The sequence below is a fragment of the Scyliorhinus canicula genome, chromosome 4 (assembly GCF_902713615.1).
Source record: "Scyliorhinus canicula chromosome 4, sScyCan1.1, whole genome shotgun sequence".
Classification (NCBI taxonomy): Eukaryota; Metazoa; Chordata; class Chondrichthyes; order Carcharhiniformes; family Scyliorhinidae; genus Scyliorhinus; species Scyliorhinus canicula.
The window spans coordinates 6,558,955-6,582,467 of NC_052149.1; the positions used below are offsets into that span (position 1 = coordinate 6,558,955).

The 23,513-nt window shown below is 44.2% G+C and overlaps 1 protein-coding gene across 2 annotated transcripts in view; it reads left to right on the top strand.

Moving 5' to 3' along the window:
- Positions 1–9,086: 9,086 nt before the first annotated feature.
- The window catches only part of LOC119964328 (afadin- and alpha-actinin-binding protein-like), a 55,382-nt gene continuing 40,955 nt past the window's right edge, over positions 9,087–23,513 (top strand). Inside the window, exon 1 of one of the 2 annotated variants that reach the window (XM_038793640.1) lies at positions 9,087–9,630. The gene's annotated coding sequence lies outside the window, so the exon portion shown is untranslated. Of the gene's footprint in view, positions 9,631–9,827; positions 9,847–23,513 lie in introns of those variants that run through there. The other variant, XM_038793641.1, reaches the window with a different exon arrangement.

Below are 23,513 nucleotides of genomic sequence, written 5' to 3' on the forward strand. Positions count from 1 at the left end.
TTGGGCTCATTGTGGATGTCACTGGCTAGGGCAGCACTTAATGCAAACCCCCAATATCTCTGGAGAAGGGAGTGGTAAGCTGCGTCCTTGAATTGCTGCAGTCCATGTGGTGTAGTTTACCCACAGTTCTGTTAGGGAGGGAGCAGGAGGGTTTTGACCCAACGACAGTGAATGAACAGTGATATATTTTCAAGTCAGGTGGTGAGTGAATTTGAGGGGAATTTCCAGGTGCTCATGTTTCCATGTTGTCTGATGCCCTTGTCCTTCCAAATGATTTGCAAGGTGTTGTTGAAGGAGACTTGGTGAGTTTTTGCCCTGCTTCGTGGTAGCATGGTGGTTAGCATAAATGCTTCACAGCTCCAGGGTCCCAGGTTCGATTCCTGGCTGGGTCACTGTCTGTGTGGAGTCTGCACGTCCTCCCCGTGTGTGCGTGGGTTTCCTCCAGGTGCTCCGGTTTCCTCCCACAGTCCAAAGATGTGCGGGTTAGGTGGATTGGCCATGCTAAATTGCCCGTAGTGAGGTCTGTGGGTCTGGAATCACATGTAGGGGCTGGTTTAGCACCCTGGGCTAAATCGCTGGCTTTTAAAGCAGACCAAGGCAGGCCAGCAGCACGGTTCAATTCCTGTACCAGCTTCCCCAAACAGGCACTGGAATGTGGCGACTAGAGGCTTTTCACAGTAACTTCATTGAAGCCTACTTGTGACAATAAAGCGATTTTCATTTCATTTTCATTTCATTTTCACGTAGGCCGGGCCAGGTAAGGACAGCAGATAGAAGCAGAGTTAACCTTTCGGATCTAAATGATCCTTCCACAAAACTGTTAACTCTGTTTCTCTCGCCTGCTGAGTTTATCCGGCATTTTCTCTTTTTATTTCAGATTTCCAGCAGCTGCAGGATTTTGCTTCTTTATGACAGATTGCCTTCTTTAAAGGACATCAGTCAACCAGATGGATTTTTTACGACAATCGACATGAAATGAAAATCGCTTATTGTCACGAGTAGGCTTCAATGAAGTTACTGTGAAAAGCCCCTAGTCGCCACATTCCGGCGCCTGTCCGGGGAGGCTGGTACGGGAATAGAACCGTGCTGCTGGCCTGCTTGGTCTGCTTTAAAAGCCAGAGATTTAGCCTGGTGAGCTAAACCATGGCCATATGGTCATAAGACATGGTCATCGTTAGACTTTTAATCCAAATTTGGAAAAAAATTGAATTCCACCATCTGCCATGGTGGGATTGAAACCCAGGTCCTGTATCACCAGGCCAGTGCCAATACACCACCACCTCCCCTTGCTGGCAAAGAAGGATAATGCTCTTCTATCACAATGTAACAATATACTTCAGGCAGATTCTGTTATTCGTTCACAGATTGTGGGAATGACACAAGGCCAGCATTTACTGCCCCTCACTAATTGCCTTTGCAGAAGTCTTTTGAATAAACTGCCGTTCTTTCAATGTCACTGGGTCAAACCCTGGAACACCCTCCCAAACAGCAGTGTGGGTGGACCTACACCACATGGACTGCAGAGTTCAAGAAGGCGGCTCCCCACCACCTTCTCAAGGGAAATTCGAGGAGGGATTTCTTTTTCTAAAGGGTATTAGTGAATCAGATGGGCTTTTATGACTAGCTGGTATTGCCATGGTCACCATTACTGAAGCAAGCTATTTCTGCTAAATTTATTTAATTAAAGATGTTTAAATCCCCCAGTCACAGTGATGGGATTTGAACTCGTATCTCCAAACACTTGGTCCATTTCCCTGGAGAATTTGTACAACTAATATAACTACTCTGCGACTGGAAGCTGGGGTGCGAAGCCTGCCATACACACCTGACCCCTTTACCAGGTGGAACAGCAACAGGGCACAGATAGTTTAGGCAAAAACTATAAATCAGCATAATTAAAATAGCAGTGGCACGTCGAAAAAGAGGTTGACGTGGTGAAACGGTATGGTCTGGAGTGCACTGCATGAAAGGTCTGCACGAGCAGATTCAGTCGCGCATTTCAAAAGACAAATAGATGAATATTTGAAGGGAGGAAATTCTCAGGGCTCTGGGAGAAGGGGAGGGGAGGGGCCGGGGGAGTGGGTCTAAGTGGATCGCTCTTTCAAAGAACGGGCACGATGGGCCAAATGGCCTCTTTCCGTGCTGCATCTTTCTGTGGTTGTACAATACATCACTGAACTGGCGCAGGCACTCGAAGGAGAATCCAGAAGAAAAATAATAAAACATGTTTTCGTTCTTAGTTTCTTCAATTAGCGTTTCTTGATTGTGCAATTTATTGAGGATCAGTTTTGTTATTCAGAAAGTGCTGAATGTGTGCGTAATCCTTACAATGCATTCCCTTTCCAAAATACGCTGTCCTTGTTACTTAGCAGATCATTCATGGTCAGGGGCATCTGGCGTGACAGCTCGGTTCTGTTTGTGATTTAGTAAAGAAAGAGGTTCCACTTAACCCAAGTTCATTTAAGAGCAACAATACTACGCTGTTGTGTAATATCAATTGCTGAGTTGGAACTATTTAATGGCGGGACAGAAGCTGGATTGAGCATCTATCATAATAATTACTTCATGAATGGAGCTGATATTAAAGATCTAAAGCCTGCCGTAGGCCTGGCATTCAACAATGATCCAATCACTTTGAAGGAGCAACCAGCAGAGCAAATATATTATGTCCACGGCCTCTGTCACCCTTTCAGGCAGTGACATCCAGATTCCCAAAACTCTGTGGGTGAAAATGTTTTCCTCACATCCCCTCTGAATCACCTGACCCTTACCTTAAATCTATGCTCCCTGGTTATTGCCTCCTCATCTAAGGGGAAACAATTCTTCCTATCTACCCTATCTATGACCCTGATCATTTTGTACACCTCAATCAGTGGTTAGCACTGTTGCTTCACAGCACAGGAACCCGGATTCGATTTCCGGCTTAGGTCACTGTGCGGAGTGCGTACATTCTCCCCGTGTCTGCGTGGGTTTCCTCCGGGTGCTCCGGTTTCCTCCCACAAGTCCCGAAAGATGCTCTGTTAGGGTGAATTGGTATATTCTGAATTCTCCCTCTGTGTACCCGAACAGGTGCTGGAATGTGGCAACTAGGGGATTTTCACAGTAATTTCATTGCAGTGTGAATGTAAGTCTACTTGTGACGATAATAAAGATTTTTTTAAATTCAGCTCCCCCCTCAGCCTTCTATGCTCTGAGAACAACCCCAGCCGAAACACATCAGTAAATTATTGAACATTTATGAAATTGCTGGAAAAAGGGATTAGAATAGCTAGGTGTTTGACGGCTGGTGCAGTGTCAATGGTCGAAGGGCCTCTTTCTGTGCTGCAAAGTTCTATAACAACTTGCATTTACCCAGAATCTTTAATGTTGCAACACAGCCCAAGTACTTCTTAACCAAAGATCATCTTAAAGGAGAGTGAGAGGGAGAGGTTTAGGGAACGAATCCAGAGCTGAAGGTAGATCACTCAATGATGGAGCAATTAAAATCAGGAATGCACCTGAATTGAAGGGGTACAGATATCTCAGAGATGTGTGGGGCTAGAGGAGGTTTCAGAGACAGGGAGGGGTGAGACCATGGGAGGTACTTGAAAACAAAGATAAGCAGCGGAATTCTCCATCGGCAGGATCCTCCCATTCACCGGCGGTGCACACACGCCCACGGGTTTCCCGATGACCTAAGGTGGCCAAAATGGGAAACCCCATTGGTTGGCTGCAGGAAAGGAGAATCCCTCTGCCATGAGGGCCCGCTGCTCCGGAAAACGTGGTTGTCGGACCGGAATATCCCGCCCAAAAATGTTTTAATTGAGTCTTTGCCAAATTTGGGGCCAATACAGAACACAGGGATGAATAACACTTACTGCAAATTAGGATGTGAGCAGCAGAGTTTTAGATGTGTTTAGAGATTACGAAGTGTGTAGATTTTGAAAAAGATTGTCTAGTGTAAGCATGTTGGTCAGGCCAGCATTCATTGCCCATCCTTAATTGCCTCTGAAAAGGAGGTGGTGAGACTGCCTTGAATCACTGCAGTCCTTTGTGTGGTGATAAGCATATGCATAGTAATGTACATAGTTAGATATACGACCTCCAACCAGCAGGTGGGGACAGAGATCGGGCAGTTGGTAGTATGTCGTACTAGAGGAATGTCGCATTAGAAGTAGCTGCAGAAAAATTCAGTTATTCGTTACCATTTATATCATAGTTTCTTTAGTTATCTTTCCAAGTGTTCATTTTGTCAATAAACTATCTTACTAGTAAAGAACTAGGTGTTCTGTGTGCATCTTTACCACGGCCACAGTACAGAACTAATACATATTGGCACAGTGGTTAACAATGCTGCCTCACAGTGCCAGGGACCCAGGTTCAATTACCGTCTGTGTGGAGTTTGCACTTTTTCCCCGTGTCTGCGTGGGTTTCCTCCGGGTGCTCCGGTTTCCTTCCACACCAAAGATGTGCAGGTTACGTGGATTGGCCATGCTAAATTGCCCCTTAGACTCTAAAGTTGGACAGGTTAGGACAGGATTACGGGGAGAGAGCAGGTTGGGCCTAGATAGGGTGCTTTTTCAGCAGGCAGGTCCAGATTTGATGGGCCAAATGGCCTCCTTCTGCACTGTATGGATCTATGCAATTCCCTGTATGTAGGTACGCCCACAGTAATGTTAGGATTGGAATCCAGCATTTTGATCTAGTGACAGCGGAGATAGAAGACAAGTGCAGAAAGCAAGAGAATAATGACGTCTAAAGGTGACAACGGAAGAATGATAGAGAACGCCACATGGACTGCAGTGGTTCAACACCACTTTCTCAAGGATAATTAGGGATGGGCAATAAATGTTAGCCTGACCAACATCGCCCACATCTTATGAAAGAATAAATAAACAGGTTGGAGATGGTTACGTTTAAACATTATGAGTGCATTGATCAGGTGCATGTGGAACACTGCATACAGCTCTGGTCATAGCAATATGGAAAATGTTTACATTCGGGAGAGAAGGAAGAGAAGATTTATAAGAATGAGTTGTTTAGCTTCCTTGTTTCGGTTCTCAATGACACTGCCCATTTCACTCAGCCAGTGTCTGCTTTAGGAGAGGGAGCCCAGCGGTGTTACGTTGCTATAGCAACTTTAGATCACAGTAATTTAACAGAAACAGAATTCAGGCAACCCGACAGACAACAATCAGCATGTGCCTTGTTGATAGTTTTGGTGGCAAGAGGGTAAGCAGCCAGAAGACACAAACTTAAAGAACCATCGGTGACACAAAGAGAGTCTTTCATGCTCTTTATGACCTGAAACACGCTCGCTGAAAGGGTAATGTCCCAGCCAACGTTTGTCAATCAACACCACAAAATCAGGTTATCTGGTCAATAACACATTGCTGTTTGTGGGAGCTTGCTGTGTTCCAATTAGTTGTCACCCTTCCCGCATTACAACAGTAACGTACTTCATTGGCTACAAGGAATACAAAGAAGTGAGTTCCTACGTTGTAATAACAATATTATTACAGCGCAAACGGAGACCATTCATCCCATCGATATCTGCACTGCCTCTCCAAATAAACAATGAAGCTTGGTATGGCAACTGCTCGGCCCAAGACCATAAGGAACTACACAGTGTCGGGAACACAGCCCGTACATCACGTGAACCTGCCTCCCATCCATTGACTCTGTCTGCACCTCCCGTTGCCTTGGGAAAGCGGGCAGCATAATCAAAGACCCCTCCCACCCAGGTTATTCACTCTTCCAACCTCTTCCATCTGGTAGGAGATACAAAAGTCTAAGAACACGCAGATTCAAAAACAGCTTCTTCCCTACCATTACCAGATTCCTGAATGACCCTCTTATGGACTGAACTGATCTCTCCACGCAACTTCTCTACTGAATGTGCTTCACCCGATATCTATGTTGATGTATTTACACTACATTTATCATATGTCCTATGTTTTCCATGTGAAAAAATTAAAAGTGAAAATGAAATGAAAATCGCTTATTTTTAAAAAAAATTATTTTTACTGTATTAAGGTTTTCACAAAATATAAACAACAAAACAATATTAACAGAATAAACATGGTAAAAACCCAAGAACAACACTCACCCCCATGAAAATCGCTTATTGTCACGAGTAGGCTTCAGTGAAGTTACTGTGAAAAGCCCCTAGTCGCCACATTCCGGCGCCTGTCCGGGGAGGCTGGTACGGGAATCGAACCGTGCTGCTGGCCTGCTTGGTCTGCTTTAAAAGCCAGCGATTTAGCCCAGTGAGCTAAACCAGCCCCTATGTATGGAACAATCTGTCTGGACTGTACGCAGAACAATACTTTTCACTGTACCCGCGGTACACGTGACAGTAAATCCAAATCTGAATCCATTTCACTTAGTGCCATTCTCCTGCCTTTTCCCTGAAATCCTGCATATTTCTCCTCTTCAAATAAGAGTGGGAGGTGGTGGCATAGTGGTATTGTCACTGGACTAGAAACCCACAGACCCAGGGTAGTGCTGGGGACCTGGGATCGATTGCCACTGATGGCAACATTTGAATTCAATAAACATCTCGAATTGAAAGTGTAATAATGACCATAAAACCCATCTGGCTCACTAATATCCTTTAGGAAGGAAACGTGGCTTTCTTGTGACTTTAGATCCACAGCAATGTGGTTGACTCTTAACCTCAAGGTTAATTACGGATGTGCAATAAATGCTGGCCCAGCCAGCATTGCTCACATCCCATCCAATGAATAAAAAATAAATCCCCTCTGTAATGCCTTGAACCTGCCTCTCCCATACTTGGTGCTTCTGAACGTTTCTATATAAATGTCTTTCTTTCATAGTAACAAGACCAAGCCAGATTGTCCTTCCTTTAAAAGTATAACCTCATATTTCTGTTTTTCTAATATTTTCAGATCATTTTTTCATGATGCTTCATGATCATTCGATCATGCCTGATATTTTTCTCATCCCCAGTCTCCTGCCTTCTCCCCGTACCTCTGATCCCCTTATTGATCAAGAATCTGTCTATCTCTCCACAGCCTCCACAGCCTTTTGTGGCAATGAGTTCCACAGATTCACCACCTTCTGGCCGAAGAATTTCATCGTCATCACAGTTTTAAAGGATCGTCCAGTCAGTGAGGCTATGCCTTCGGGTTCTAGTCTCTCATACTAGTGGAAACATCTTCTCCATGTACACGCTATCCAGGCCTCTCAGTATTCTATAAGTTTCAATGAGATCCCCCTCATCCTTTTGAACTCCATCGAGTACAGACCCAGATTCCTCAACCACTCCTCATACGACAAGCTCTTCTTTCCAGGGATCGTTCTTGGATACCTCATCTGGACCCTTTCCAAGACCAGCACAGGGCCCAAAGCTGATCACAATATTCCAAATTTGCCCTTTCTATGTTTGTTACTCATATCACTAATTTGTTTGCATTGTCCTTAGCAAGCAGAATAATAATAATAATCTTTATTGTCACAGGTAGGCTTACATTAACACTGTACCAGCCTCCCCGGACAGGCGCCGGAATGTGGCGACTAGGGGCTTTTCACAGTAACTTCATTGAAGCCTACTCGTGACAATAAGCGATTTTCATTTTTCATTTCATTTCATAATGAAGTAACTGTGAAAAGCCCCTAGTCGCCACATTCTGGCGCCTGTTCGGGTACACAGAGGGAGAATTCAGAATGTCCAATTCACCTAACAGCACGTCTTTCGGGATTTGTGGGAGGAAACCGGAGCACCCGGAGGAAACCCACGCAGACACGGGGAGAACGTGCAGACTCCGCACAGACAGTGACCCAGGTGGGAATCGAATTGGGACCCTGGCGCTGTGAAGCAACAGTGCTACCCACTATGCTACCGTGTCACCATCACAGAATTGTTAGTGCTGAGCGAGGATATTCTGCTACAGGGCGACAGACTGTCCCTTTATTTTTTTTGGAAAATTTTTTATTGGCTTTTCTCATATTTATAAGCAGTTGTGTATATCCATTACATTATATACATTACATTATATGCATTACATTCATCTTGCCCGTTCTAAGTTGCTGTATTTTACAGAGAGGTTTATTTTGTCCTTCATTTAACTAACTGTACGTATATATGTTGCCCTCTGGATCGGTCTATGATATTTCCACTTCCTCCAGGTGTGGTGACCCTCGCCAGAGGCATGATGACCCTCAGCCCGAGGCGTGGTGACCCTCGCCCGAGACGTGGTGACCCTCGTTCGAGGCGTGGCGACCCTCGCCCGAGGTGTGGTGACCCTCGCTTGAGGCGTGGTGACCCTCGCCCGAGGTGTGGTGACCCTCGCCCGAGGCGTGGCAACCCTGGGCCCGAGGCCATGGCGACCCTCGCCCGAGGCGTGGTGACCCTCGCCCGAGGCGTGGCGACCCTCGCCCGAGGCGTGGTGACCCTCGCTCGAGGCGTGGTGACCCTCGCCCGAGGCGTGGTGACCCTCGCCCGAGGCGTGGCGACCCTCGGCCCGAGGCCATGGCGACCCTCGCCCGAGGCGTGGCGACCCTCGCCCGAGGCGTGGCGACCCTCAGGTTAAACTTCAAAGGGGAAAGCAGCCGATGGTCATTTGTTTTTTACTTTGTATTTGATGGCAATGTCCCGGATTGAAGCCACTGCTTGATCAAATGCAAATGAAGGGGCGGGGCCATTAGCGAGGGGGCGCGGCCATTAGGGAGGGCACTTTAGGGACGGGGCGGGTCCATCGTGGAAGAGGTTGGGCCATTAGAGAGGGGGCGGGGCTATTAGGGAGGGGGCGGGGCAATTGAGGACAGGTGCGGGGGCACTTGGATTGAGGGCGGGGCAATCGGGAAGAGGGGCGGGGCTATCGGGAAGAGGGGCGCTGTTGTGGAGAGGGAGGCGGAGTCAATAGGCACATGGGCGTGGCCGCAGAGACCGTAGGCGTGGCCGCAGAGACCGTGGGCGTGGCCGCAGTGGCCGGGGGGTGTGGCTGCCGCAGTCGGGGGTGTGGCCGCAGTGGCCGTGGGCGTGGCCGCAGTGACGGTGGGGGTGTGGCCGCAGTGATCAGGGATGTGGCCAATCGGGTGGACCAATCGGCCGCCGCTTTGCAATTGAGGCGCCGGCATCAACAGCTTCAAATATAAGCAGCCTTCAGCAGGCGGCGGGCCGCTTGCAGTCATGTTTATACCATGGTGGAGGCTAATCAGAGGAATGGTATAAATTGTGGGGTGCAATTGAACGTGGAGGAACGCCGGTGGTGCGAGATGTGGGGGCGATGTGAGAGTGTTAACTGACGGGTTGTCAGTTTGGCTGTCAGGCTCGGCGGGCTGAGGTAGGCCCGGTTGCCATGGTGTCTGATTGAGCGGCGCGCGCAGCCTGTGGCGGCCTCACAGTGCGCATGCGCGTTGCCGGATCGGCTGGCAGCCACTCGGATGTTACTTTAACCAAGTTACATGGTCTTCACCGAGTAGCACTTTATTCTAAGCTGCACCGAGACACGTCTCCCTCTTTTATCTGGTTGCTTTAATCGCTTGACAACCTACAAGTTTTTAAGCCTGGCTGCGGAACCTGTTGCCCTCTTATGATTTGAAGCCGTCTTATGTGGGTTTTTTTAAAACCCCCACCTTTCCGCTAGTGATTTCTTTTTAAATAAACGACTGATTTCTGCGAAAAGGGTAAGGAACTTTTTGTTTTATTCTATGTCTGTTCTGATATTTTACTGATCTGATTCTGTGGAGGCGTGGTTCTCAATACAACAAGTGCAGCTTTCCTACCTAGTTAGTGCACTTGGTGAATATGATGCCATCGTCACGAATATATGCAACAGGGAATGCAGGAGAAATCTCTTTAGCTAGAGAGTGGTGTGTGTCTGGAACTCGCTACGATATCCGGTAATTCTGGTGAATAGCAGGTGCATCCAAAGGCAAGCACAATGCGTGCAAGAAAGAAAATAATACTGTATCCTTATTTAAGGATATACCGATAGGGTGGTAAAATAGGACGGGAGGAGGTTTGAGTGACGCTTAAAACATTGGCATAGACCAATATTACTAAAAAACCGTATACTGTATCTGTGTGGCAGACGTAATGTTTATTTAAAATATTTCTGATGTTGGTGTCACTATATTAGATACGGATCTAGTTGTTGACATGTCACTGGATTTGATTTATTGTCACATGTATTCTGCGTACAGTCCATGCAGATTGTTCCATACATGAAAAACATACGGCATACATAAATACACAATGTAAATACATAGGATAGGCATCGGGTAAGTCATACTGAGTGTATGACTCAGTAGAGACGATGTGTAAAGAGATCCGATCAGTCCATAAGAGGTTCATTCAGGAGTTTGGTAACAGTAGGGAAGAAGCTGTTTTTTTTAACCCATTAGTAATTCGTGTTCTCAGACTTTTCTATCTCTTGCCTGATGAAAGAGGTTGGAAGAGAGATGAGTCAGCGAGGTAATGAATTTATAATTAAAGGTGCTCTGGTTTGAGTTTTATATCAAAACTGTTCTGTGGGCAGCATTTATAAACTTCAAGAAATGGAATGCATGAATTAATGTAGTAAGTTGCCAACAATATGGGTTCAGTTCCTGTACCGGCTGAGTTCCTCATGAATAACGTTCTCAACCTCGTCCCTCGCCTGAGGTATGGTGATCCAACGGTTAAATCACCACCAGCTCTCGTCCTGAAAGGGGAAAGCAGCCTGTGATCATAGAATCATAGAATTTACAGTGCAGAAGGAGGCTATTCGGCCCATTGAGTCTGCACCAGCCTTTGGAAAGAGCACGGCACATAAGCCCACACCTCCACCTTATCCCAGTAACCCAACCTAACCTTTTTGGACACTAAGGGCAATTTAGCATCGCCAATCCACCCAACATGCACATCTTGGGACTGTGGGAGGAAACTGGAGCACCTGGAGGAAACCCATGCAGAACGGGGAGGACGTGCAGACTCCGCACAGACAGTGACCCAAGCTGGGAATCAAACCTGGGAACCTGGAGCTGTGAAGCAACGGTGCTAACCACTGCTACTGGCTGCTCTGTTCATCTGGGACTCTGGTGACTGTACTTTGGGGTGGCACGGTAGCACAGTGGTTAGCACTGTTGCTTCATAGCGCCCAGGTTCGATTCCTGGCTTGGGTCACTGTGCGGAGTCTGCACGTTTTCCCTGTGTCTGCATGAGTTTACTCCGGGCACTCCAGTTTCCTCGCACAAGTCCCAAAAGGTGTGCTTGTTAGGTGAATTTGATGTTTTGAATTCTCCTTCTAGTGTACCAAACAGGCACCATAGTGTGGTGACTAGGGGATATTCACCGTAACTTCATTGCAGTGTTAATGTAAGCCTACTTGTGACACTAATAAAGATTTTTATTATTACTTTGGGTGGTACAGAAAATTTCTAAAATGTTAATTTACTCCCAAATTTTGTTGCCAGCCTTCTAACTCACACCAAACCCTGTTCATCTCTGTGCCCATGGATTGGTAAATCTTCAATTTTAATACCCACTTACTCCTTCCCATCTCTCATCCTGCCCTTTTTCTGTACTCTCTTCTGAGATTGCTGCACTAATACAAATCTGGCCACTTCCCTCATTCCTTTAAGCTGCCTAGACCCCAAGTACTCGAATTACCTCCCTAAACCTTTCTATTTCTTTACCTTTTTAAAAAAAAATACGCTTAAATCTACTCTATGGCTAAAACCTTTGTCCATCAGTCATTGGTAAAGTTTTGTTAATGATCCTTGGAGTTGTATTATTACTAAATGGATGGGTTGTTTTATATCATTCGCATTGCTCCATGTTTTGGTCTGGTCAATGGTTTGGCTTTACATTAGAGTTAAAAACATAGTTTTTCACTAAATGATTTTGGTTTCTTGAACGTTTATGGAATGTGGGCAATGGTTGCTTATCCCTTGTGTCCTTCAAATTAGTAGACCTTGGGGGAATTGCATTCGCCATGTTGGAAATTGAAATTGGAATCCCTGGGTTGTTATAATGAGTATAAGTTTATATTTCAAACAGCTGGTACAATGGGCAGGCATAGATGGAATTTAAGACATAGGAGTGGAAGTAAGGCCATTCGGCCCATCGAGTCCACTCCACTATTAATTTAATGCAACATTTAGTGGTAATACGTTTTACAAGGAATAATGGGAGATGCATTATAGAACAGAGTATAATTCTAAAAGGGGTGCATCGAGCAGAGGAACCTGTAGGGAGTATATGTGCATATGTTAAAGGTGGCAGTGCAGGTTGAGAAAATGGTTAACAAGACACATGGGATCCTGAATGTTATAAATAGAGTCATAGAGATTTTTTTTTAAAAAGGGTGTCACATGATTTGAGCGCAGGATCGGCTGCATTTTTGTGAGCTCTGACTCCACTCGTCTTTGCACTCTTTATTTTATCCTACTGCATATTCCATAATTTTTTTGGGGGGATATATGTCTTGCGCCATATCACTGGATGATCGTGGTCAGTGTTTGATGATGAAGTGCAGAGTTGAATCAGAGCGAATCCGATGGAGGTGGCAGGGATGGGGCCCAGTTTGCAGTGGCGGTTTTGCTGGTGTGCGGGCACGTGCTTTAGCGGTGCTGTGTCAGGATGACGACTGTCTTTGTGAATGATGGTTTGGATGATGATCTCAGCTCAGTGATGCATGTTTTTGGTGTTCGCTTTGATGAACTGCAAAGTATCCTTGAGAGAAAGTTTGCTGGTGTACACTGTATCTGATCTTTGAGGCTGGGGTTGGAAGGAGGCCCCGAGCAATGGTCTTGTGCTGTTCTGTCTGCAGTACTCATTGTGAGGGTATTGAGATGGCTGATCATGCTGAGTCATCTCCCCCCCCCCCCCCCCCCCCCCCCGGCGCGCGTTTCTGGCCATCAGAGTGGTGGCGTAGCGTAAGTGAAGACGCTTTGTTCAGTGGAGCTTCTGAGAGATCCTGAGTGTTGTTTGACGATCCTGTCAAGGCCTTGGCCTTTGCAGGCAACAGAAAGTAAGGATAATGGATGGTAGGCACTCAAATTGTTCCGATGTTACTAGTGGTGTCCCATAGGGATCTGTGTTAGGGCCTCAATTGTTCACATTATTTATTAATGACTTGGACAATGGCATAGCCATTTATCCAAATTTTTTGACGACACAAAGTTAGGTGGCATTGTAGACAGTAGACTAGGTGAATAGTCAAAACTGTGGCAGATGAATTTCAATGTAACCATTTTGGACCAAAAGAATATATAGATCCGGGTACTTTCTGGATGGTATGAAGCTAAATTCACTGGCCGCCCAAAGAGATCCGGGTTTCAGGTGCATCAATCTTTAAAATGAGGCTACGGTGGGGCCTGACCCGACAAAGACTGCTTTCAGTAGGTCTTAAGAGTCATAGAGGTTTACAGCATGAAAACAGGCTGTTCTGCCCAACTTGCTGATGCAGACTCAATGCCTGAACATGGTGGGAGAATGGTCATCAGTGCTGAACCTATTCTATGATTGATTTCTGTTTTGAAGAAGTGCAAGGTAACAAAGAATCCCTATAGTGCTGAAGGAGGCCATTCAGTCCAAAGTGTCTGCACCAACCCTCTGAGCACCCCACCCAGGCCTATATCCTTAAACTATCCCCGTAAGCCAGTAACGCCACCTAACCTTTTGGACACTTAAGGTGCAATTTATCATGGCTAATCCACCTAACCTGCACGTTTTTGGACTGTGGGAGGAAACCGGAGCACCCAGAGGAAACCCACACAGACACTGGGCAACGTGCAGACTCTGCACAGACAGTGACCCAAGCCAGGAATCGAACCTGGGACCCTGGAGATGTGAAGCAATTGTGCTAACCACTATGCTATCGTGCTGCCCCAATAATAACCTTTTATTGTCACAAGTATGAAGTTACTGTGAAAAGTCCCTACTGTCCACACAGCCACCCAAGGCTGGAATTGAACCCAGGTCCCTGGTGATGTGAAGCAGCCGTGCTAACCACTGCCACTGTGGGTTGGCTCAGACGCGATGTGCACTGTAGGGATTCTGCACTGTAGGGATTCTATGATTTTAAAATAGGAATGAGGCTAATATTGTTTTCCTGAGGTTCATGAGTCTTTGGAACTCTCTTCTTCAGAAGATGGAGGGATCAGAGCCTGAATATTTTTAAGGCAGAGGCAAAAGGATTCTTCTTTAACTAGGGGGGGTGAAAGTTTACAAGTTGAGGTTCTTGGATCAGCCATGATCTTATTAAATGGCAGAGCAGACTAGAGGGGCTGAATGGCCTACTCCTACTCTCCTTGTTTGTATCTTTGTCATGTTTTCCTGTAGACTACATGAGAATGTCATACCAAAAAATATTTTTACCAAAATATTATTCAGCTGGAATACTGTGCAATAACTATTTATTTTAATTGTGAAGAGGACTTAGAATTCTCACTGCCAAAGAGTTGGTGGATATCTTGTGAGAAATGGCAAAAGCACCATAAAATATTTTCTGAATAAAGAAACATTGCTATCGAAGCTTGATGCTCAGTTATCAGGACACAAACAACTGGTTTGTTGGTCCATTCTCCATGGCAACACATCAATGAACCAGAGTCCACTTGCCAACCAATCAGCTTCTCTCATGCAGTATAAATTTGTTGTTTCTTTTAAAATGTGGTACTCCAGGAAGCAAATGACATTTAGAACCATAGAATTGCAAGTGTGGAAGGAGGCAATTCAGCCCACAGTCCAAGGATGTGCAGGTTAGGTGGATTGGCTGTGCTAAATTTACGGGGATGGGGTGGGAGGTTGGGCCTAGGTAGAGTGCTCTTTTAGAGGGTTGGTGTAGATTCAGTGGCCGAATGGATTCTATTCTATGATTCAACGGTGTATCGTATTTCCCACTAATATTCTAGTTCTGTACTACCAAGCTACTATTCATAAAATAGTTGTATCCAATTCAGTGAATACTGTAACTACTTTTTCTAAACAGTTAGTATATTTAATAAAACTGAAGGTTGGCATGCAGATACCACAGGTGGCGAGGAAAGCTAATGGCATACTGGCCTTCTTAGCGAGGGGATTTGAGTATAGGAGTAGGGATGTTTTTCTGCAGTTATACAGGGCCTTGGTGAGGCCACACCTTGAGTATTGCGTGCAGTTTAGGTCAGCTAGTTTGAGGAAGAACATTCTTGCTATGAGGGTGTCCAGCGAAGGTTCACCAGACTAATACCCGGGATGGCAGGACTGACATGAAGAAAGACTGGATCGACTGGGCTTGTACTCACTGGAATGAGAGGGGACCTCATAGAAACATATAAAATCCTGATGGGACTGGACAGGCTAGATGCGGGAAGGATGTTCCCGATGTTGGTGACGTCCAGAACTAGGGATCACAGCCTAAGGATAAGGGGTAAGCCATTCAGAACTGAGCTGAGCAAGAACTTCTCAGAGTTGTGAACTTGTGGAATTCTCTACCACAGAAAGTTGTTGGGGCCAGTTCGTTGGATATATTCAAGAGGGAGCTGGACGTGGCCCTTGCGGCTAAAGGGACCAAGAGGTATGGAAAGAAAGTGAGAGTGGGATACTGAATTTGCATGACCAGCCATGATCATATTGAATGTCGGTGCAGGCTCAAAGGGCCAAATGGCCTACTCCTGCACCTATTTTCTATGTTTTTTAACAAGCCCTCACCCACCATCTTAATCATTCATCGCCTCCACTACCAAAACACTGACAGCTGTGTGCACCATCTATAAAATGTACTGCAGCAAACTCATCAAGGCTGCTTCAACAGCACTTTCCAAACCCACACTGAATCTGCCGAGAAGGATAAGGGCTGCAGACACATGGGAACACCACCTGGAGGTTCACTTCTGTGTCACACGCCGTTCTCATTTGGGTCATAATCGGCATTCCTTCTCTGTTGATGGGTCAGATACTTGGAACTCTCTCTTCCTAACAGTGGGTGGTGTCCTGGAACACTCTTCCTAACAGTGGGTGGTGTATCCTTACCCTACAGATTGCCGTGGCTCACCGTCTCCTTCTCAAGGGCATTAGGCAATACATGCTAGCCTTGTCAACAACTCCTCATTCCATGAATGAATAGAAACAAGTTTCTGAAAAGTTTTAAAGCTAGGTTGACAACCCAGCTGACTGATCTTCTGAAATACTAGGTATTCTTGCCTCCTATGATGGGAAGGTCAACCACTTCTAATTATTTCAAACAATTGGTTTGATTTTTTTTTGTTGAAAGCCTCATCTTAATTTTTCAAATTATTTCAGAACATTTTTCAAAATACTGCATGGAGTCCACAGTTCAGCAGATTTGTTAGTCTGCCCAATAGGCACAAGGTCTGATACCGGTACTGTTTTTAAAAAATAAAAAAAATGGTCAAAGCAGAGACAAAGTTTAGAATTTGTATTTTCATTTTCCTCCGCTTGTCGACTTGTCTTGATCAATTATATGTACATAACTGATGCTGTCGCTTAGAAGTTAGAACAAAGGGACTTTGGTAATGTTAATATTAAGTGGATCCATCAAAGGAAAAAATGAAATTTTTATGTTAAATATAACTTTTCATGTTTAACTACAATGTCAGCAATTTTATTGAACGGAGCAGCTGCAGCAACCAAGACCGATGACAGTGTTTTGGAACTGTCGAAGCACTGGGATTTGTTGTTGAGTCAGTTAAAGAATAAATCAAAGTGAAGACTTTGGCCAGCTTTTGCCATTACTGCAATGCATAAGTATTGACGTTGGAAGGCACTTACTAGATTATTACATTAGCAATGCTGTCACTGTTAAAATGGCATTTCAATTTAAAATTGTCATTGGCATTTCTGAAGTTAGCTACTTTGACAGCAGTCTCGAGCAGTTGTTTGGTATGGCATATTGTGCAAAGTTGCTCTTGACAAAGAAACTCATTGTTTTTTTCCTATCAATAGATAAGTAGTATATAGCCAGTGCAACAAAGTGATTGCTGTCAGTGACACATTTTTCTTGCAAGGTAGAAAGAAACACTTGGCATGTTTTCCCATGATGGCATTTTTTCTCCTAGAATTCTGGTTATTGTTTTAACTTGAGAGGCCTTGGGTATTTTTCTCACTCCTTCACCTAGGTAATGGCATGGTGGCAGAATGGTTTGCACTGCTGTCTCACAGCGCCAGGGACCCGGGTTCAATTCTGACCTTTAGGTAACTGTGTGGAGTTTGGCACTTTCTCCCTGTGTCTGCGTGGGTTTCGTCCCACAGTCCAAAGATATGCAGGTTGGCTGGATTGGCCATGATAACATTGTTCCTTAGTGTCCAGGGATGTGCAGGTTAGTTATGGTTACGGGGGTAGGGCGGGGGAGTGGGCCAAGGTAGGGTGCAGATTTGATGGCTTCCTTCTGCACTGCAGAGATTCTATGGTAATATTACTATAAACTTTACTAGAAACGTAAAGCCCTTTTCTATCTTCCCAAGGTTATCAGACCCAGTGCGCTACTTCCTTGAATCTGGCCTATGAGAGTGATGCCAAGCATGGACTGATGCAGCTTTCCTTATCTCTGGTATGAAAATATTTCTCGGTACTGTGGGAGAATGAAGTAACCCTGCAGTAAACCTGTGCAAGATGGAAACAGGAGTAGGCTACTCACCTCTTTGAGCCTGTTTCATATTCAATTGGATAATGCCTCTACTCCTTTTGATCCCTATCCCATGATGCCTTTGCCTCTCCAAATTTTACTGAATATTTTAACTGACCTAGCATTTAGTCTTTTTGCAGGAGGAATTCCAATTTGTATGAAAAACAGCTCATTTGCAATTCTAAATGACTGAGCTCTAATTTTAACGTTTGTACCGTTAATTCCCTCCGAGGATTCTAGATTCCCCCCCCCCCCCCCCCCCCATTCGAGGGAATAGTTTCTCCTTATCTATCCTATAGATATTATTTTAACCTTGATTGTTAAATCCTCCTTCAGCCTCTTCTATGCCAGTTAATACAAATCAAGATTATGCACTTTAATCCTTTAAGGCCTAATGTCATTCTGATGAATCTGCAGTGTGCATATTCCAAGACCAGTGCATCATTCCTGAGTTTTTGTCTTTATTATTTCATGTTCTGGCATCACGGGCAAGGTCACCATTTGATTCCCATCCCTAATTGCCCTTGGACTGAGCTAGGCCACGTCAGAGGGCAGTTTAAAAAAAAACCCAATTCTTTTGTTTTTCCAATTAAGGGGCAATTTAGCGTGGCCAATCTACCTACCTCCACATCTTGGGTTGTGGGGACGAGACCCACGCAAACACGAGGAGAATGTGCAAACTCCACACAGACAGTGACCTAGGCCTGGGATTCGAACCCGGGTCCTCCATGCCATGAGGCAGTAGTGCTAACCACTGCGCCACCATGCCGCCCACAACCACATCACTCTGCATCTCGAATCAAATAGTTCAGACCAGGTAAGTATGGTAGATATCCTTCCTTTTCACAATTGATAGTTTAATGGTCACCATTACAGAGACTAGCTTTCAATTTCAGGTTTTGGTAATTGAATTTAATTTCACTAGCTGCTGTAGTAAGATTTGAACTAGTGAGTTGCACTCCAATAATATTACCATTACACCACCATCTTCCCAGGAGAGGCCCAAAGCTTAATAGAACGTGGGTTGCTGAAGACTCCGTACAGCTGGAAACATCACTTGCCGACTTGGGAATTGCAACTGCCTTTAGTTAAAAAACAACTTTTTGTACCTTGCACTAGATTCTGGTGATTTGTGCACAGAACCCCAAATCACTTTGTCCACCATTCCTAATCTCTCACCATTGAGAAAATATTCTTAGTTTTGTTTTCAGATCCAAAGTGGATGACTTTACATTCTCTGTTTTGACTCCATCCATCCATCTGTGTTACCGGTCACTTTGTTTGTGTGTTCCTTCCAGCTCCCATCTGCACAATTTATTATGCCTACTAACAGCCCTATACCTTCGCCCAAGTTATTAATATATATGGTTGAAAACTGAAGCGAACCCTAATAACATAACTTGTAACACCCTGTCTGTTGGAGAATATGGTAAATGTTCTTGATTCATTACATTTTAAAAAGCTGCCTTGACCTCTACGTTTGTTTCACCTTATTATTGTAGTTCTGTTTGAGGCCACATGAAAGCTCAAACACCTGTTAGACATCTTCCTACACAGGCACATGAATCACCAAACAAAACTTGTGCATGTACATTGCTGTCGAGGCCTTCTGGATCATTGTAATTTCATCACGCTCTTCATTCTTACAGCATTTGCTTCTATATTTACATATATCGAATTATGCCAAGTCTTTCTAATCTATAGCAATGATTTTACTGCTGTATTTGCTTCTATATTTACATATATCAAATTATGCCAAGTCTTTCTAATCTATAGCAATGATTTTATTGCTGTCTGTACTTAATTATGTAATTAATATTAATATTGTTTGAATAATTAAACCTGTAAAATTAAAATAGTCTATTTTAGACTCTATGTAGGCCATTGAAGACGGGATAATAAACAGAATTTAAGGCAAGGTGGGATGTGTGCAACCAAGTTTTGGACACGTTTGAGTTAATGGAGGTGGAAAGAGGTCAGCAAAGGGAGGATTGAATTAATGGTAGGACGTGACTGAAGATTGCAGCTGTGATAGAACAAGAGGCAAATCTGGGGCTGGTTTAGCACAGTGGGCTATACCGCTGGCTTGTAAATGCAGAACAAAGCCAGCAGTATGGGTTCAATTCCTGTACCGGCTTCCCCGAACAGGTGCTGGAATGTGGCGGCTAGGGGATTTTCACAGTAACTTCATTGAAGCCTACTTGTGACAAAAAGTTGTTATTATTATTATTATTATTATTATTATTATTATTATTATTATTATTCCCCCCTTTTTAATGCCGGAAAGGAAGTAGCGTCTGAAACTTAGTTGCATACAATGCCAAGACTGAGCCATTTGGTGGAGCCTCCAAGGGAGGGGAAAGGATGAAATCAATGACATGGATCAGTTTGTGATGGGGAGCTGTAGGCAATCATTTCCATCTTCCTGGTATTAAAGCTGGAAGGAGCTGAGACACATCCAAGATCAAATGTCTGCTGAGCAAATTGACGGAACCTAGACAGTTGCGGGAAGTGGGTAGATTAATATTGATGAAAATTGTTCTAGTTTAACTTTGGAAAGTAACAGTGTGACAATGTGATTTGTTACTCTGGCTGTCACTTTTCTGATGCTGCAAGAGGCAGAACCTGAACTTTCAGGAAGTTGACACAGGTCATGATACGTTTGAGGATTGGGGGAAGAAACGGAGATTAGAGTTGCTGCAGTAATTGGTGACGCTTGAAGAATGAACGTTGTATGTTCATGAATCATAATGGTGCTTGAAGAAAGGCAGCCATTGACATTACCAGTTAGTGTGGTGGCCATGGAGGAGGAGATGAGTAGAAAGGAGTTGAATGCAATAGGGATTTGGGGAGGAATAACTGGATTGTGTAGGTGAAATGAATTTGGAGTGAGTAGGAGATGGAAGCTGTTAATTAGCGGTTTGGGGATCACTTGGGTATGGCTGGATCCTTGAAGCAAAGGATTGGGGAGGGCACTGAGGTATTTGCATTACAAAATCCTCAAGCTCCTCCTTAAGACTTCTGAGCACCCAGTGACGGCTGCATGCTTTCATTTGAACTGTAATGTTAGTTTTGGTCATTATCTTTATTCTCTTTTTAAAGATTGTGAAGCAGTCCAAATGTTGTTTTATAAACAATCTATGCACCAAGCCTTGATTCGTAGCATCAGATGAGTGGTTTGTGTGAGTATTGTGGTTCTGTATTGCAGTACACAGTAGTTTTTAGCCTCGGTAAGACTCTAGAATAAAGCCATTAGGTCATATTTTTAAACTTTTCTTTTAAAGGAGTCAACAGGGCGTAATGGGAGTTGGTGGCTTGGGATAATCAGCAGCTAGTTGGACAGGCACAGCCTGCTTTCCCTTCAGGCTAGTGAATCATGCACTTGATGTCACTTGGTAATTTATATTTGATAAACAAGTTCTGTTTATCTTTTAAAAACCTAACTTCCTTGGTTGGGTTACCGTCTTTTAACTGACACTAGATATTCATTTTTTGTACGAGCAACTTCTTGTCATTTTTCTTGGGAAGGAGGGAAGATTTGAGTGTCATCCTGTGTGTGGGTGGTGTGTTTACATGGGTGGGTGTGGTGTGTGAGAGGGAGAAGAAGAGAGAGACTTTTATTTATGTTTGGTTAATGATTAAAATATCCCTCACCCTTTTCTGGTTATTTGCCTTGCCCTGATTTTGTATGTACATTGCCATATTTGGCTCCACAAAGATATTTCAAATAACATGGGGAATATATAGGAAGAAGCATAGAATAATGTATGTTGCAAAGTAATATACTTGTATTTTGCAGTTGGCATAAAGCTCAAGGATATTCTGCAGTCTCATCTGCAAAATCAAATGCTATTACCTTGTACTGAGATTTATGCATGTATCATGTGATTGGCAAGAGTCATAAAATTCTGTACCAGTGCTAATTGTTTTAGCATGCATTGTAACGACTGGGGGAGGTGAGGATTTGATGTAGCTTTTCTTTTGAGGAGTTTTGGAGGCATTTTCTTGGAATAAGTAAACTGCTTTGGTCTCAGTCAAGTTAATAAATGTTTGAGAAACATATTTTAAATTTATGAGCTTTCATTGAACAGGCAAGTGTTTGCAATGTGAGTAGTTTATTATTTAGAATCATAATCTCTGCAAAGAGGGGGAGCTGATTGCTGTTGGATAGATTCCAAGGGATAGCAGTAATGACAAATGGATTGAGATACAGGGAACATTGGACACTGGCGTAGAAAAGGTTTAAGGGTGGATTTAATAGCGGTTATTAAAATTATCATGCGTCTGAATGATGAAAAAGGACTGTTTTCTTTGATCACAGACATGGGGACCATCAATTTTAAAATTACCAAATGAAGAGAAATGTTTGAACTTGTATGTTGTCATAGAAAATGTTTGAGGCAGAGACCACTACATCTTTGATGGGAAAACTGGAAAATATTTACACAGAAAAAGACATCTTCTGGAGAAATATATGGGTTAGTTCAGAATGTTTGAACAAAGAGCCGGCAGTTACGATGGGCTAAATGGCCACCTTCGGTGTTGTTGCGCCTCATAATTACTGTTGCCTTTTGTAACTTGTCTTTCATTGACATGGAGCTGGATGGCCCAGAATATCTTCTCCTGAGATTTGTCAAGCCTCCTTCGACAGCATCTTCCAGACTGTAGAAGGAAGGGCAGTGGATGTAAGGGAACATGAACTGCAAGTTCCCCTCCAGACTGCACACCACCCTGACTTCACAGAATTGTTACAATGCAGAAGGAGACCATTCAGCCCATGTCTGCACCAGCTCTCCAAATGAGCTTTATGACTTGGCGCCATTCCCATAACCATACACATTGTTTCGATTCAAACAATCATCTAATTTCCCTTTTTTTTGTATAAAAATATATATAATGGCTCATTGGAACCTGCCTCCACCACACTTCCAGGCAGTGCATTCCAGACCAGAACCACCCTCTGTGTGAAAATCCTTTTTCTCACATTGCATTTACTCCTTTTGCAAATGACTTTAAATACGTGCCCCCTCATTCTCAATTCTTTTTGAGTGGGATGTTACTCCTTATCTACCCTGTTTAGCCCCCTCATTATTTTGAACACCTTATTAAATCTCCTCTTTGCCATCGCCTCTCCAAAGAGACTAGTCCAAAACTGTGCAATCTATCCTCATGACTGAAGTTTCTCATCCCTGGAACTATTCTTGTCAACCTCCTCTACACCCTCTCCAGTGTGTTCACATCCTTCCTGAAGTGTGGTGCCCAGACCTTTTCACTACACTCCAGCTAGTGTCTTGTGTAAGTTCAATGTAATCTCCTTGTACTTGGATTCTACGCCCATATTATTAAAGCTTAGGATACTGAATGCTTGGGCAGCACGGTGGCGCAGTGGGTTTGCCCTGTAGCCTCACGGCGACGAGACCCCAGGTTCGATCCCGGCTCTGGGTCACTGTCCGTGTGGAGTTTGCACATTCTCCCCGTGCTTGCGTGGGTTTCGCCCCCACAACCCAAAGATGTGCAGGCTAGGTGGATTGGCCACACTAAATTGCCCCTTGGAAAAAATGAATTGGGTACTCCTAAATTTATTAAAAAATAAATTAAAAAAGGATACTGAATGCTTTAAACTACTCTCCACCTGTCCTGCCACCTTTAATGACCTATGCACCTATACATCCAGGTCCCTCCGTACCTGCACCCTCTTTAGAGTTGTGCCTCTCATTTTATATTGCCTCTCCAATGCTGGAAAAGTGTGCGGTAGAAAGAACATGTGAAGTTCATCTGCCACCTATCTGCCCACTCCACTAATTTGTATGTGTCCTTCAAGTTCTACAATGTCTTTCTCACGGTGTACAAAGTTTTATATCATCCACAAACTTTGAAATTTCCCCCTATGGACCAAGATCTAGATCTTTAATGTATATTAGGAAAAGCAAGGGTACCAATACTGACCCCTGGGAACT